The sequence below is a fragment of the Corylus avellana genome, chromosome 1, assembly GCF_965113065.1.
Source record: "Corylus avellana chromosome 1, dhCorAvel1.hap1.2, whole genome shotgun sequence".
Classification (NCBI taxonomy): Eukaryota; Viridiplantae; Streptophyta; class Magnoliopsida; order Fagales; family Betulaceae; genus Corylus; species Corylus avellana.
This window is the reverse complement of record NC_142490.1, coordinates 23,423,041-23,436,577: the sequence shown is the minus strand read 5'-3', so window position 1 is coordinate 23,436,577 and position 13,537 is coordinate 23,423,041. Positions and strand designations below refer to the sequence as shown.

At 37.3% G+C, this 13,537-nt stretch overlaps 2 pseudogenes; one reads left to right on the top strand and one right to left on the bottom strand.

Moving 5' to 3' along the window:
- Positions 1–244: 244 nt before the first annotated feature.
- Positions 245–1,353, bottom strand: LOC132169497 (putative F-box/LRR-repeat protein 23 pseudogene; annotated as a pseudogene).
- A 3,238-nt stretch (positions 1,354–4,591) lies between these two features.
- LOC148588135 (putative F-box/LRR-repeat protein 23 pseudogene) lies at positions 4,592–5,514 on the top strand (annotated as a pseudogene).
- The last annotated feature ends 8,023 nt before the right edge of the window (positions 5,515–13,537 follow it).

Sequence of the window (13,537 nt, the reverse complement as noted above, 5' to 3'; positions counted from 1 at the left end):
GAAAAAAAAAAGATAAAGACTTGCACAATATATGCCGAGATCAAGATAATCTGCTTATGGAAAATAAATAAATATATAGATTATATAACAAATAAGGTATAAATAAGATAATAAATCATTTGAAGAAGCCTACCATTTTTTCCCCTCAAAAGGCTTCTTCAAATGCAATGCAATGCTACCATAGAGTGAGGCATTTGCGGACAATGGAGTTGATTCTCTCCATTTCAAAAGAAAAAATATATTATCACCATAGATTAAAATCACTGTTTCGTAGAAATTCCTGCCACCTGAGAATTCAAAATATACTTATCAGACAAATGATGGAGTTCCCGTTCCTTTATGTGAATAGGAAAACAAAAAAAAAAAAATGAAGCAAATGTCCGAAAACCCACCGGACAGTAAATTCACGGTCATAATAAGTGGAAGCACAGGGAAGACGCAAGTGTTTAATCTGTTGAGCACATCTTCTTCCCAAATCCCCTGCCAGAGTGAGATTCGAACATCGGCGTAGGTCAAGCGATTCAAGGTGAGGACAACCATCAAGGATGGCCTGCAAGGTGTCGTTAGTGAGCATATTTGTAAAAGGCTGGAGGTGGCGCAATTCACTCATGTTCTCTGCAATAGCAAATGCATAATCTGCATAATCTTCATACTCAGCATACTCGTCATACCACACCATCCGGCGGTCGAATTTGAGTGATTTCAAAAGAGGGCAACTGCGGCCCACAGCTTTGAGAGCTTCATGTGACGATGGACAGTTTGAAATGGAAAGCTCCTCTAGTAATGGAAGTTTTGCAGCCGCTTGACTCAATCCCTCGGCTGAAATGCCATTGCAATACACAAGCCGAAGGCGTTTGAGCTGACTTGAACTGTTAAAATACCACGTAAGGGCAAGAAAAAATTTAGTTTATCTGGACCTCTATCAAACACATCGTACAACAAAGATCACCATTAAAAATTAATTTCAGGCACATAATTCAAATCAAATCCGAACAAAAAAAAAAACAAAAACAAAAACCTGTCAGCGATGTGCCTGAGGAGATCGTCGTTGACGAAGTACTCAACGTTGATATCGAACAACTGGCCGCAGCTGCGATCGACGGCGTCGCGGCACATCTTCCGGAGCTTGCAGATCTCCCTGTTGTTGCCGGAGTTGCGCATGTCGATGGCGCGCCACATCGACGGGTCCTTGCAAAGGTTGAACCACGTGGAGCACACCATCTGCGCGCTCTTCAGGATATCGATGGCGCCCAGTCTCAGCAGAATCGACGCCGTCACGTCCAGAGGAAGCTCCAGCCAGCTGCGGAACTCGTCAGCGGGATCAGGAGGAGGAAGGTCCATCGCTAGATTTTCTCGAAAACGCTTTGGGGTGTGTTTGTGTTGTGTGGGGTTTTTATTTATTAGCCTCTTGTTTATCAATAATAATTAATAATTAATAAATTATTTGATTTAAATTCTTGTACAAAGTTTTGTCGATAAGTTATAATCATTAACAAATTCCATGATGATAACTAATTATTTCAAAACACAAGAAAATGGTCCCCAAGAGGTAGCTCAATCGGCTGGGACCACGCTTAATGAAGCGGAGGTCACTAGTTCGAATCCCCCTCCCCCTCCTTGTGCGGACATGTCAAAAAAAAAAAAACACAAGAAAATGATAAATAGACTTGTTTGAGTGAGTCGAGAACTCTCAAAATACAGAAACTATATTATAGTATCAATTTTCAACTTCATTTCATTTATTAGCAAATGTCATTAAATAATATAAATAGTCGTAAGGTGATAGATGTCTATAACTTATAGAACATTATCACTTAACTCCTAAATATCCTAATAAAATATTACTACTTGCATTCTCACGTAGAGATAACTCTTACTAATAACTCTTACCATATCTACAATTCTTTAGACCATATCTCTAATTACTAGGATAAGAGCACTATAATATTGTTTTCACGAAATTATTTGCTGAAAACAATTGAGTTTGAAGAAAAAAAAAAGCGCCGGCAAAAGTATTACTTTTGCTAACTATTACCATGCGTGGACTTTAAGTAAAGTCAACCTTTCTCTTTACTATTAATCCGTAAATCTTTTGCTTAAAATGATCCAACCAAACTTATCTTAAGGGATTTAGGGAATTGTATAATGTACGATTTTTTAAATCTTAAATCAATAGTTAAAATTTTTATCAAATCAGCATTTATTATTTCTCTCAATCCAATATTTAACGCTCAATAATTATCATATTCCACCATATTTCCTTCAAATTTAGAGTTTAGACAAAGTTCCATCAAGCCGATAAACCAAAACTAAATAAAAAACTACCTTAGTTTTGAAAAGACCCCTTAAAATTTAAAAACTTTCAATTTACATCCTTAAACTTTTAATTTCAATCAATTTACCCTCTTTGTTAGTTTTAGCCATTAACTTCTAACAAAAATATCTCAAAAGACCAAATTATCCTTCGATTTTTTTTTTTTAAAAAAAAATTGAAATCAAGAGTAAATTTGAAATTTTATAAAAAAAAAGTTATGGGTACGTCATTTACGTTTAAAATCTTACAGAGGGGGGTAAATTGATTGAAATTGAACATTCAAGGGTTAAATTGAGAGATTTTAAAATTTAGGAGATCTTCTCAAAACGCGTAGTAGTTCAAGCGAGGCTTCCACAAAAATTCACAACAAAATAATTGGCTTAAAGGTTTGTATTTTTATTTTTTTATTTTTAAGTGACATGAGCGAAACTATTATTAGAAATAACTTAAGCACAACGCTCAATAGAAATAATATCAGAAATGCAATGGGGGACATCTTCAATAAGACCATGTTCCACGCTAAGATATAAGACATCTTCAATTTAACCAATTAATTCAAAACACAGGAAAATGATAGATAGACTTGTTTGAGTTTGCATTGAATTTCTCTGATTATTCAAAAGTAAATAGTCACATTCTTGCTACAAACTCCCTAGTTAGTCTTTGGACCATTTACAATGGCAAAAGTAGGTGTTTGACAGATGGCACCAAACCACCTCAAAATTGTTTGTCTTTTATTTCTCTTTGCTTCCACTATAATTCTTTTTTTTTTTTTTTTTTTTTTATTTAAGATCCTACAAAACCAATTAACACCTTGTTTAATTAAATATGAAAAGTTTCAGTAATTAGAAAGTCTAGTTAGAATTTAGATTATGTTTTGCCAAAAAAAAAAAAAAAAACAAAAACAAAAACAAAACAAGAACACCAAATTTTTAAGTATAAATAAACTTAGAATTTTTTTTTTTTTTTTTTTTTTTTGATCTAGAAGCTTAAGAAAAAAAAAGAAAGAAAGGTTTCGTTTGTTAAATTTTTGTTTTTTTTGTTTTTTTTTTTCTCAAAATAAAAATAATAACAAACAATCATTATTAACAATCCCACCAAATTTTACTCACCAAAATAACCAAAAGTATATTTTTCTCTTTTTTAACTACTCACTCTTTTAGAGCATCTCCAGCAGTGTAGCTAAAAGGGAGATATTAGTTACATTTAGCTATTTTTGCCCTTTTTTTTGCTTCAAAAGAATAGCTTCATATTAGCTATTATTATATCTTAACTGCTACAGTGAATAACTGCATATTGCTATTCACTGTAGCACACTAGATTGTTGAATATAGTATTATTTTCACATTATTTTCTCTCTCTTCCTCAACGTTTCTCTCTCTTCTCTCTTCTCTGTTCATAAATTTATGATACAAATTCAAGTCTTTTGAATCATTAAAATCTCCTAAAAAAAAATTGAATAGCAAAGCGAGAGTGAGAGAGAGAGCTAATTGCAGAGCTGGCCATGGAGAGTTTGGGTTGAGTTTGGGTTGAGTTTGGGTTAAGAGGAAATAGCTGGTCATGAGAGGTTTGGGTTTGGGTTGAGAGGGAAGAGGCACAGAGAGAGAGAGAGCTAATTGTAGAGCTGGCTATGGAGGGGTTTGGGTTAAGAGGAAATAGCTGGTAATAGAAGGTTTGGGTTTGGATTGAGAGAGAAGAGTGAGAGAGAGAGAGAGAAAAGTGAAAAAAAAAAAATAAAGAAAGAAAGATTAAAAAATAATATTTAAAAAAAATAGAGAATGAAATAAATAATTTGTTAGAGTTGGTATTAAAAAATGAGTAGCTAAAATAGAGAATTGTGCTTCTTGACTAGGTAGAATACCTTTTGGAAATGATCTAATAGCTATTATGAAGCTATTCTGTTGGAGAAAAAAAATGGCAAAAATAGCTAAATGTAGCTAATATCTCTCTCTTAGCTACATTGCTGGAGATGCTCTTATGACTGTTTATATTATTTAATGGCATTTTCTAATGAGTGAAATGAAGTTGAATATTGATACTATAATACAGTCCCTGTATTTTGGAAATTCTCGGCTCACTCAAACAAGTCTATCTATCTACCTGTGTTTTGAATTAATTGGTTATAATCATGGATTTTTTTAATGATTATAAATTATCTCCAAACTTTGTACAAGAATTTAAATCAAATAATTTATTAATTATTATTGATAAACACAAGGCTAATAAATAAAAACCCCACACAACACAAACACACCCCAAAGCCTTTTTCGAGAAAATCTAGCGATGGACCCTCCTCCTCCTGACCCCGTTGACGAGTTCCGCAGATGGCTGGAGCTGCCCCGGGACGTGACGGCGTCGATTCTGCTGAGACTGGGCTCCATCGATATCCTGAAGAGCGCGCAGATGGTGTGCTCCCCGTGGTACAACCTCTGCAAGGACCCGTCGATTTGGCGCGACATCGACATGCGCAACTCCGGCAACTACTGGGAGTTCCCCAAGCTCCGGCAGATGTGCCGCGACGCCGTCGATCGCAGCTGCGGCCAGTTGGTCGATACCAACGTACGTTGAGTATTTCGTCAACGACGATCTCCTCAGGCACATCGCTGAGAGGTATTTATTTATTTATTATTATTATTTTTTGGTCGGATTTGATTTGAATTATGCGCCTCTTTGTTGTACAATGTGTTTGATAGAGGTCCGGATAAACTAAATTTCGTGGTATTTAACTGTTCAAGTCAGCTCAAACGCCTTCGGCTTGTGCATTGCAATGGCATTTCAGACAAGGGGTTGAGTCAAGCGGCAGCAAAACTTCCATTATTAGAGGAGCTTTCCATTTCATTCTATCCATTGTCAAAAGAAGCTCTGAAAGCTGTGGGCCGCTGTTGCCCTCTTTTGAAATCAATCAAATTCAACAGCCAGGGGCAGAGGTATGAAGAAGAGAATGATGAGGAGGCCGTTGCTATTGCAGAGAACATGAGTGAATTGCGCACCTCCAGCTTGTTGGAAATATGCTCACTAACGACGGTTTGCTGGCCATCCTTGATAGTTGTCCTCACCTTGAATCACTTGACCTACGGCTATGTTTCAATGTCATTCTGGCAGGGGATTTGGGAACAAGATGTGCTCAACAGATTAAACACTTGCGTCTTCCCCGTGATTACAATGAGGACTATGAATTTAGTGTTTGGTGGTATTTCTGACATTTGCTTGATCATATATTGTTTGGTGGGATTTTGGACATTTGTTTGATCATTTGTTACCTTTGGTAGGCTTCAAATTATTTATTTATCTTATTTATACCTTATTTGTTATATAATCTATATATTTTATTTATTTTCCATAAGCAGATTATCTTGATCTCAGCATATATTGTGCAAGTCTTTATCTTTCAAATAAAAAAAAAAAAAAAAAACAAAAACAAAAAAAACAAAAAAACAAAAATTAAAAAACTATTCTATGGTCATCCTCCATGGATTTGCCTATATAAGCCACAGCTAAAGTTGCAAAAAGGGGAACCACCGTAAAGAAATAAGAACAATTATTATTAATATTTTGCACTATATATGCAACCAATTTAGATGTTGAGCAAATTTCATAGCACAAAGAGCTAATGATGAATTGAAAATGTCACATTAACCTAATAAAATAATGATAGAATAATTGTATAGGATATAACGTTACTTATGTTTAATATTTGAGACAAGTTTAAATTGTTTCCAAATTCCATGTGAATAAATTATACAAAATATTTTGGGTAAATATATTATAAGTCCCTGATCAACTCTCCAAAATTAAAAAATTCGTAAGTTTTTTTTTCCCTCGAATATTTACTCATTGGGTCAATCAAAATGTCAATAAAATCCATACCGTCAAAAAATTTTAACTGCCATTAGATTGATTGAAACGCACCGTCTTGAAGAAGACCATATCAATCGAATTTGTTGATCCTATGAACACGTAGAATCAAAACTCACCGTTTTGGCACCATCCAAAACGGTGAGTTTTGGCTGACTTGGGCGTTTTATTTGAAACCCCCAAATCAAAAGAGAGGGTCCCCATAGCTTGCCGGAGACAACACCGGAGCCCAGCCCAGCCTTCTCCGGTGCTCCCTCTCTCCCTCTTTCTCTCACCAGCGGCAGCAGAGAACCAAAGCCAAGATGCTAGTGCCCCTCTCTCTCTCACACAGACCGGCAAAGAGAAAAAAATGTAGTCACCGAAAAGCCAGATCAAATAATTGAAATCTAGTGTCAAAAAATTGCTGCAATCTCTAGTTGTAAAACCCAAATCAAGTATCAATCTCTATTTTTTTCTTACTTGAAATTTATTGTCAATTAATTGCTTAAATATTGCTAGATGCGCTGCCATGTTTTCTTTCTCTGATTTCAATTCTTCAAACTCGTCCAATGAGAACTTGCATGATGCTGCCAGTGAGAGCTCCTCAATTATTATTTGACTCAATCCATTGTTATCAGGTGATGTGTCATGGACTCTCATTGCTTCTTTAGCCCAAAAACAAAACGACCTGAGTCGTTTGAGTCAAAAAACGACCTCTCTTTCGATTTGGGGATTTCAAAGATCTGACTCCTTGTAAAGCTAACTCATAAGCATATCTCATGTTTTCAAAGATCATACAGGATATTCAAAATTTTACCATTTTGATTCTTGAATCCCCTGATTTTTATTTCTTGAATCATGGAAAATTTCATGTAAATTTCTTTAATTGTGGAAAATTTCAGGAAAATTTCTTGAATTGTGGACCTCTCTTTCGATTTGGGGGTTTCAAAATAAAGCCCCCCAAGTTAGCCAAAACTCACCGTTTTGGATTGTGCTAAAACGGTGAGTTTTGATCCTATGTGTCCACTATGAACACGTAGGATTCACAAATTTGATTGATACGGCCCTCCTTAAAATAGTGTGTTTCAACAAATCTAATGGCAATTAAAAATTTTTGACCGTAGAAATTTTATTGGTATTTCAATTGATCCGGGAAGTAAATATTCGAAGGAAAAAAAAAAAAAAAAAAACCCTAAGGATTTTTTTAATTTTGGAGGGTTAACTTAGGGACTTATAATATATTTACCCAAATATTTAAGAAAAAAAAAAATTCCCCCTTTCTTTTCACGTCAATCAACTACATTTGCCTCAAGTAAAAACCAATTCAATATTTTCTATTATAAGTTGTTTGGGAGTTAAAAACTTAGAAAGGAGTCTTCAAATCAAATTTTCTTTCACATGTGAGTCTTTCTCTCCAACAGTCACAATCCTTTAAGCCAATTATTTTGTTGTGAATCTTTTCTAAGATAACTTTTTTTTTTTTTTTTTTTTTTGCTTCAATTCTTATTTTCATGAACCATCTAGGCTAATTGTTCAAGTATCCAAGAAAATTTTTTAAGTGGTTGTGTATACTGTAAGGTGTGAATTAAAATCCTGGCATAAAAATTTTCATGTTTGATTAGTGTAAACCATTTTAATTTCTATTAATATCCTGATAGAACTGGGTCAGACTATAGTACAATCAGATTTAAGAGAACACTATCAGTTCCCACCGTGTAGGCCTCTTTTGTGTGCCTCAACAAATAGGTATTACTATGGTCACGCCCAAATAGAATAGCTATAGTTGATTTCTCCCACCTTCGCTTAGAAAAAAAGAAAGAAAAAAAAAATGTCTTATGTTCACCATGTTGCCTCTTCTTACCCTTTTTCTTATTCATTTCTTTTCCTACAAAAAGGCAATTACTCTAATAAGAGTATTCATATTGAACTATTCAAATAAAAGTTAAATTTGAAGAGAAAAATGCACTTTTTTTTTTAATTTGAAGAGTCATTTTTAAAATGAACTAAATATCAAACTCTCTATACCTTCCTCTACTTTAGTTAAATATTATTATTTTCTTATTTTTTAATTCTTATTTTTTTTTTTTTGCTTGGTAGATGAGAGAGAGAAGGAAAATAAATATATAAGATTAAAAAACTAAATAACTTTCACTTGACACTTGGTATTTTTTTTTTTTTTGAAGAAAATTGGAGATCTTATTCCATCAATCGTTACAAAAAAACAATTCAATCAAAGAGGAGGTACAAATTCCTCTCCCTTTATAATATCATAGACACTCGGGGGAATTTCATACCTCCACGTAATGTCTACAACATGTTTAATGGCCTCCTTAGCTAATCCATCTGCTGCAGAATTTCCATCTCTAGAGATGAAATTAAAGCTTGAGTTACTAAAAGCCATCAATTCATCCTGATTATCTTCAACGAAGTGCCCATAGCTGCTGTTGCAAGGTGCATGAGAGTTCACCGCCTCACCTGCTTGGCATCCCCTTCAAAAATAATTCCATTAGCCCCCAACTCCTTGCCCATAAGCATTCCCTGAACAGCTGCTAACGTTTCAGCAGTGGCCGGGTCCACATCCAGCTACTTAGTCATGCTCCTTGCGATGAGAACTCTACCCCAGCAATCCCTTGCTATGACTCCTAGTCCGATTCTTCCACTCTTATTCCCCACAGCCGCATCAAAATTGATTTTTACCATAGACTTCGGTGGTGGTTTCCAAGGGATCGTGTTCAGCTCTGAAGATGGTTGCTGCTCTTGGGCTCCTGTTTCCTTAACATTCGCACCCCTGAAGTCCTCTAGTGATATAGTTGCCTCTTTAACCACTTGCTTGGGGTGTAGAAAAGAGGCTTCAAGCACCATTGTTTCCTCCTTAGCCATATCCTTCTTGAAATTACAGCGAAAATTTCCACCTCCTGGAGCTCACTAGACGCTGCTAATTCTTCAAAAATACGGGTGAACTCCATTCCACGAAAGGCTGCTTTTTGAAATTTACGTGAACTCCCCCCCACACACACATCCCTCGCAGACCCACATTCCCAAAGGATATGGACGACAGTCTCTTCTTCCAGCCCACATATTGGGCATAAATTATCATTCGTTACCCCTTTTTTTAATAGATTTGACTTGGTCGGCAGCAAGTTATTGAAGGCCTTCCACAAAAACATTTTGACAACATTTGGGACCCGTAGATTCCAACATTTTTTCCAGACTGTATCTTTTTTAGCATGCCCCGACTCACCACTATTCGACAAAGCCACCATCTCCATCTCCATATGGTACGCACTTCTGATGGAAAATTCGCCATTGGACGTGCAGCGCCATATCCTTTTATCACGTGGTAGAGTCGGACTAAGAGGAATGCTAAAAATTATTTTAGCCTCCTCCCAGAAAGTTTCACTAACGAGCGCCACATTCCAAGCCTTAGTGTCAGGATCAATCAAATCCTTTACTATGACATCAGCTGGTAAATTGTATATAGGGTACTGCACCGAAAAAGAGGTTGGATGTGGGATCCATCGGTCCTTCCACACCCGCACCTTCTCACCATTCTCAATCCGCCAAATATTTAGCCGAGATGATGCTCCACCATGCACATGACGGCCTCCTCCCCACAGTAGCTTCCAAAATATTTCCCTGAGGAAAACACTTAGCCTTCAAAATTCTAGCCACCAATGAGTTTGGATTTTTGAGGATTCGCCAAAGTTGTTTGGCTAAGAGAGCTTTGTTAAAAATTACCAAATCTCTGGAACTCATACCACCCTTCTCTTTCGGTTGTTCCATCCTTTCCTAACTCATCCAATGAATTTTTGAATTATTCTCCTTATGTCCCCACCAAAACATTTGCATCGTCCTATTGATTTCCTTACAAAGTAGAGGTGTCAAAAATTACCGGGGAACCGGAACCGGAACCGGAAAACCGGGAAACCGGAAAACCGGAAACCGGGAAACCGGGGTCCCGGTTCCAGTTCCGGTTTGAAAAATCTAAAAACCGGGTACCCCGGTTCCGGTACCGGTTTTTGGTACCCGGTTTTTACCGGGAATACCGGAACCGGGTTTCCATTTTATTTAATAATATTTATATATTATTATATTTATATATTAATATATATATATATATATATTATATATTAATATTTTTTACACTTAGGTTTAGGTTTAGGGTATTTTAAAAAATTAAATTTTTATTTCTAAGGCCCAAATAGGCGAAAAACAATGATTTTTTAGGATTTTTGGACTTTTTAAGGTTTATTTTTTAATTATTTGGAACAATCACAACAAAGCCCCTTTAATTTAGACAAAAAAACTAATAGATTTTAAAAAAAATGGGCCAACTTATGAAAAAAAAAAATTGGCTTATTTTAGGCCCAATACCTAAAATAAGCCCAAAAATCAATTTTTTAAAAAAACCGGTTACCGGACCGGGTAATACCGGAACCGGCCGGTAACCGGGATCCCGGTTAACCGGGGTCCCGGTTTCGGTTCCGGTTTCTCAAAATTGAGAACCGGGGTACCCCGGTTCCGGTTCCGGTTCCGGTTTTGGCCAAAAACCGGGAAACCGGACCGGGTTGACACCCCTATTACAAAGTGCCCCCGGTAATTTGAAGACACTTATGCAATAGGTAGGAATGGCTTGGGCCACCGATTTTAAAGAATCTCCTTGCCTGCTTGGGATAAAAATTTTACCTTCCAACTATGAATACAATTCCAGACCCCATCTTTAATTCCTTTGAAGCCTGCACCCTAGATTTACCAATCAGGGTTGGGAGCCCCAAATATTTGTCGTAACTTCGGGTAGCTTGAAGACCCGACATATGTGTGATCTCCCTCTTTCTTTCCGCACTTGTATTTCTACTAAAGAAAATTGAGGTTTTGTCCTTATTAAGTTTCTGTCTCGATGCCCCTTCATATCTATCCAAAGCCTTCTCCATTCCACCAAATTTGCTTTGTAGAATAATAGACTGCCGTCTGTAAAGAAAAGATAATTTATTCCCCCTTTTTGGATGTCAAAACTCATGTAATAACCCCATTATTTTCTGCTCTTCTAAGCATTGCACTTATAGCTTCTGGACACACAAGAAACAAGTATGGGGAAAGTGGGTCTCCTTGCCGAAGGCCTTTCGATGGAAAAATATTTCCCACCGGATTCCCATTTACCATCAACACTACCTCAAGAAAAATCCATTCAACCCTATCATACGTCTTGCTCATATCAAGTTTAATTTCCATGAAACCCACCTTGCTCCACATGCCTGTGTGCATAGTGTGCAAGGTCTCACAAGCAACCAAGATATTATCAGTAATTAGCCTTCAGGGGATGAAAGCACTTTAATTACATGAAATGACATGAGGAAGGACAACTTTAAACCGGTTCGACAAAACTTTTGAGATCAACTTGTAAACCACATTACACAAATTTATTGGTCTGAAATCAGAAACACTCCCAGGATTTTTTACTTTTGGAATCAACACAATATTAGTAGAATTAATAGATCCCTCCATATGAGCACTATTCAAAAAGTTTAAAACAGCACTACATACCTTTGGACCCACCGTCTCCCAATTCTATTGGTAAAAATCTGCTGAGAATCCATCGGGGCCCGGTGCCTTCAAGGGATCCAATGCAGCTTTCACCTCCACACTAGTAAATCCAGCCATTAATTTGTCATTCATGGCTTGAGTCACCTTGCCTTCAATCCTAGAGATACACTCCTTTATGCCTACCAATCTACATGTAGTAAGAATGTTTTGAAAATGTTCCACAAAAGCCTGTTCAATCTCCCTAGGATTAGTGCATGGACGACCATTACCATCCAAAATCTGTCCAATTTTATTTCTCCGGTTGCGTTGATTAGCACATGCATGAAAATATTTTGTGTTCCGGTCTCCATTCCTCAACCACTCCACTTTAGCTCTTTGTCGCCATTTTAGATCTTCTCACTTCAATAAATTATGTAACTCCGCTTTTAGTATCCTTTCCTCCCCATGATTCGGAATCCCCTAGGCCGATTGTAGCTCTTCCAATTTTTTTTGTCTTGCTCTGAATTAGGGCTTCAGAGATTTTGGTCTCCTTTCACACCCATTGTGTAATAGCACCCTTGCATGACTATAAATTCACCTTCACTGCCATCCATGGATCCCCATTATTTTGCTTCACCCGCCAACCCTTTTCTACCACTTCTCTAAAAGCCCTCCATTTTAGCCCATCTTGATTCATACTGAAAAGGCCGTGGCCCACATCTACCATCCCCCTTCCTAACATTGAGCATTAGAAGTAGGGGGTTATGATATGATGCTCGGTTTGCCAAAACTGTAACTTCTGCATGGGGAAAAAAATCACACCACCTTTTATTTGCTACTACTCGATCCAGCTGTTCTTTGGTGAAGTTTTGACCATGTCTCCCATTATTCCATGTAAATTTTGGTCCTTTTGCTCCCAAATCACTAAGTAGACAGTCTTCAAGGGCACCTTTGAAATCTTCTATCACAAATTTGGCCCTTCTCGCACCACCCCACTTCTCTCCATTCTCCACTATTTCATTAAAATCTCCCATACACATCTACGGTTCCGGAGTGGCCAAATGTCGCATCAAGGACCATGATCCCCGCCTTTTTGCTGTCTCGGGATGTCCATAGAACCCTGTGAATTTTCAAACTCCCCCATCATCTTTCTTGGTTATGGTGCAATTTATATGTCGCTGACTAAAGTTTTGTATGTCTACTTGAAAACCTTCAATCCAAAGGAGCACGAACCCACCACTTCACCCCATACTATCTACGACAAACAAATGATCGGACTTCATCTTTATTTGTAAATACTCAATTTTCTAGAAATCATTTTGGTTTCCATTACGAAAACCAAACGGGGTCTCTTCTCCTTTACCAGTTGGCAAAGATCTCGAACTGTCTTAGGGTTTTCAAACCCCCGACAATTCCAATTTAATACACTCATTTCTCCCAGCGGGGCTGCATAACAGCCACCGCCTTAATTTTTGTTTCACTATTACCATCGGACTGTCCACTCCTTCTCTTCTTTCCATCACTTCCGTCCCCACCCCCTTCAGGTACATTCACCTTTCTTTTCCCCACAGCCACCTTCTTCCTTGCAATGTTTACACCCCCATTAATTGCCGTTCTGGTCCTTCTCTTCCTCACAGGTATGTGGGAGCCCACCTCCACATTTTGGTCCTGAGACACCACCCTGGCAGACCTTTGCGAATCCGTTTGTGAATTGTCCCATTTACTTCCATTATTCCTCTCCTTAGCCGACCCACCTTAGTAGAATCTCCTTCCTCGTCACTTAATGAGAAGGATGTGGCATCACTTGTGACTCTTTTCCCATTATACCCCACACCATCTTCTCCTTCAAGACATCCCATTGGCCCATAT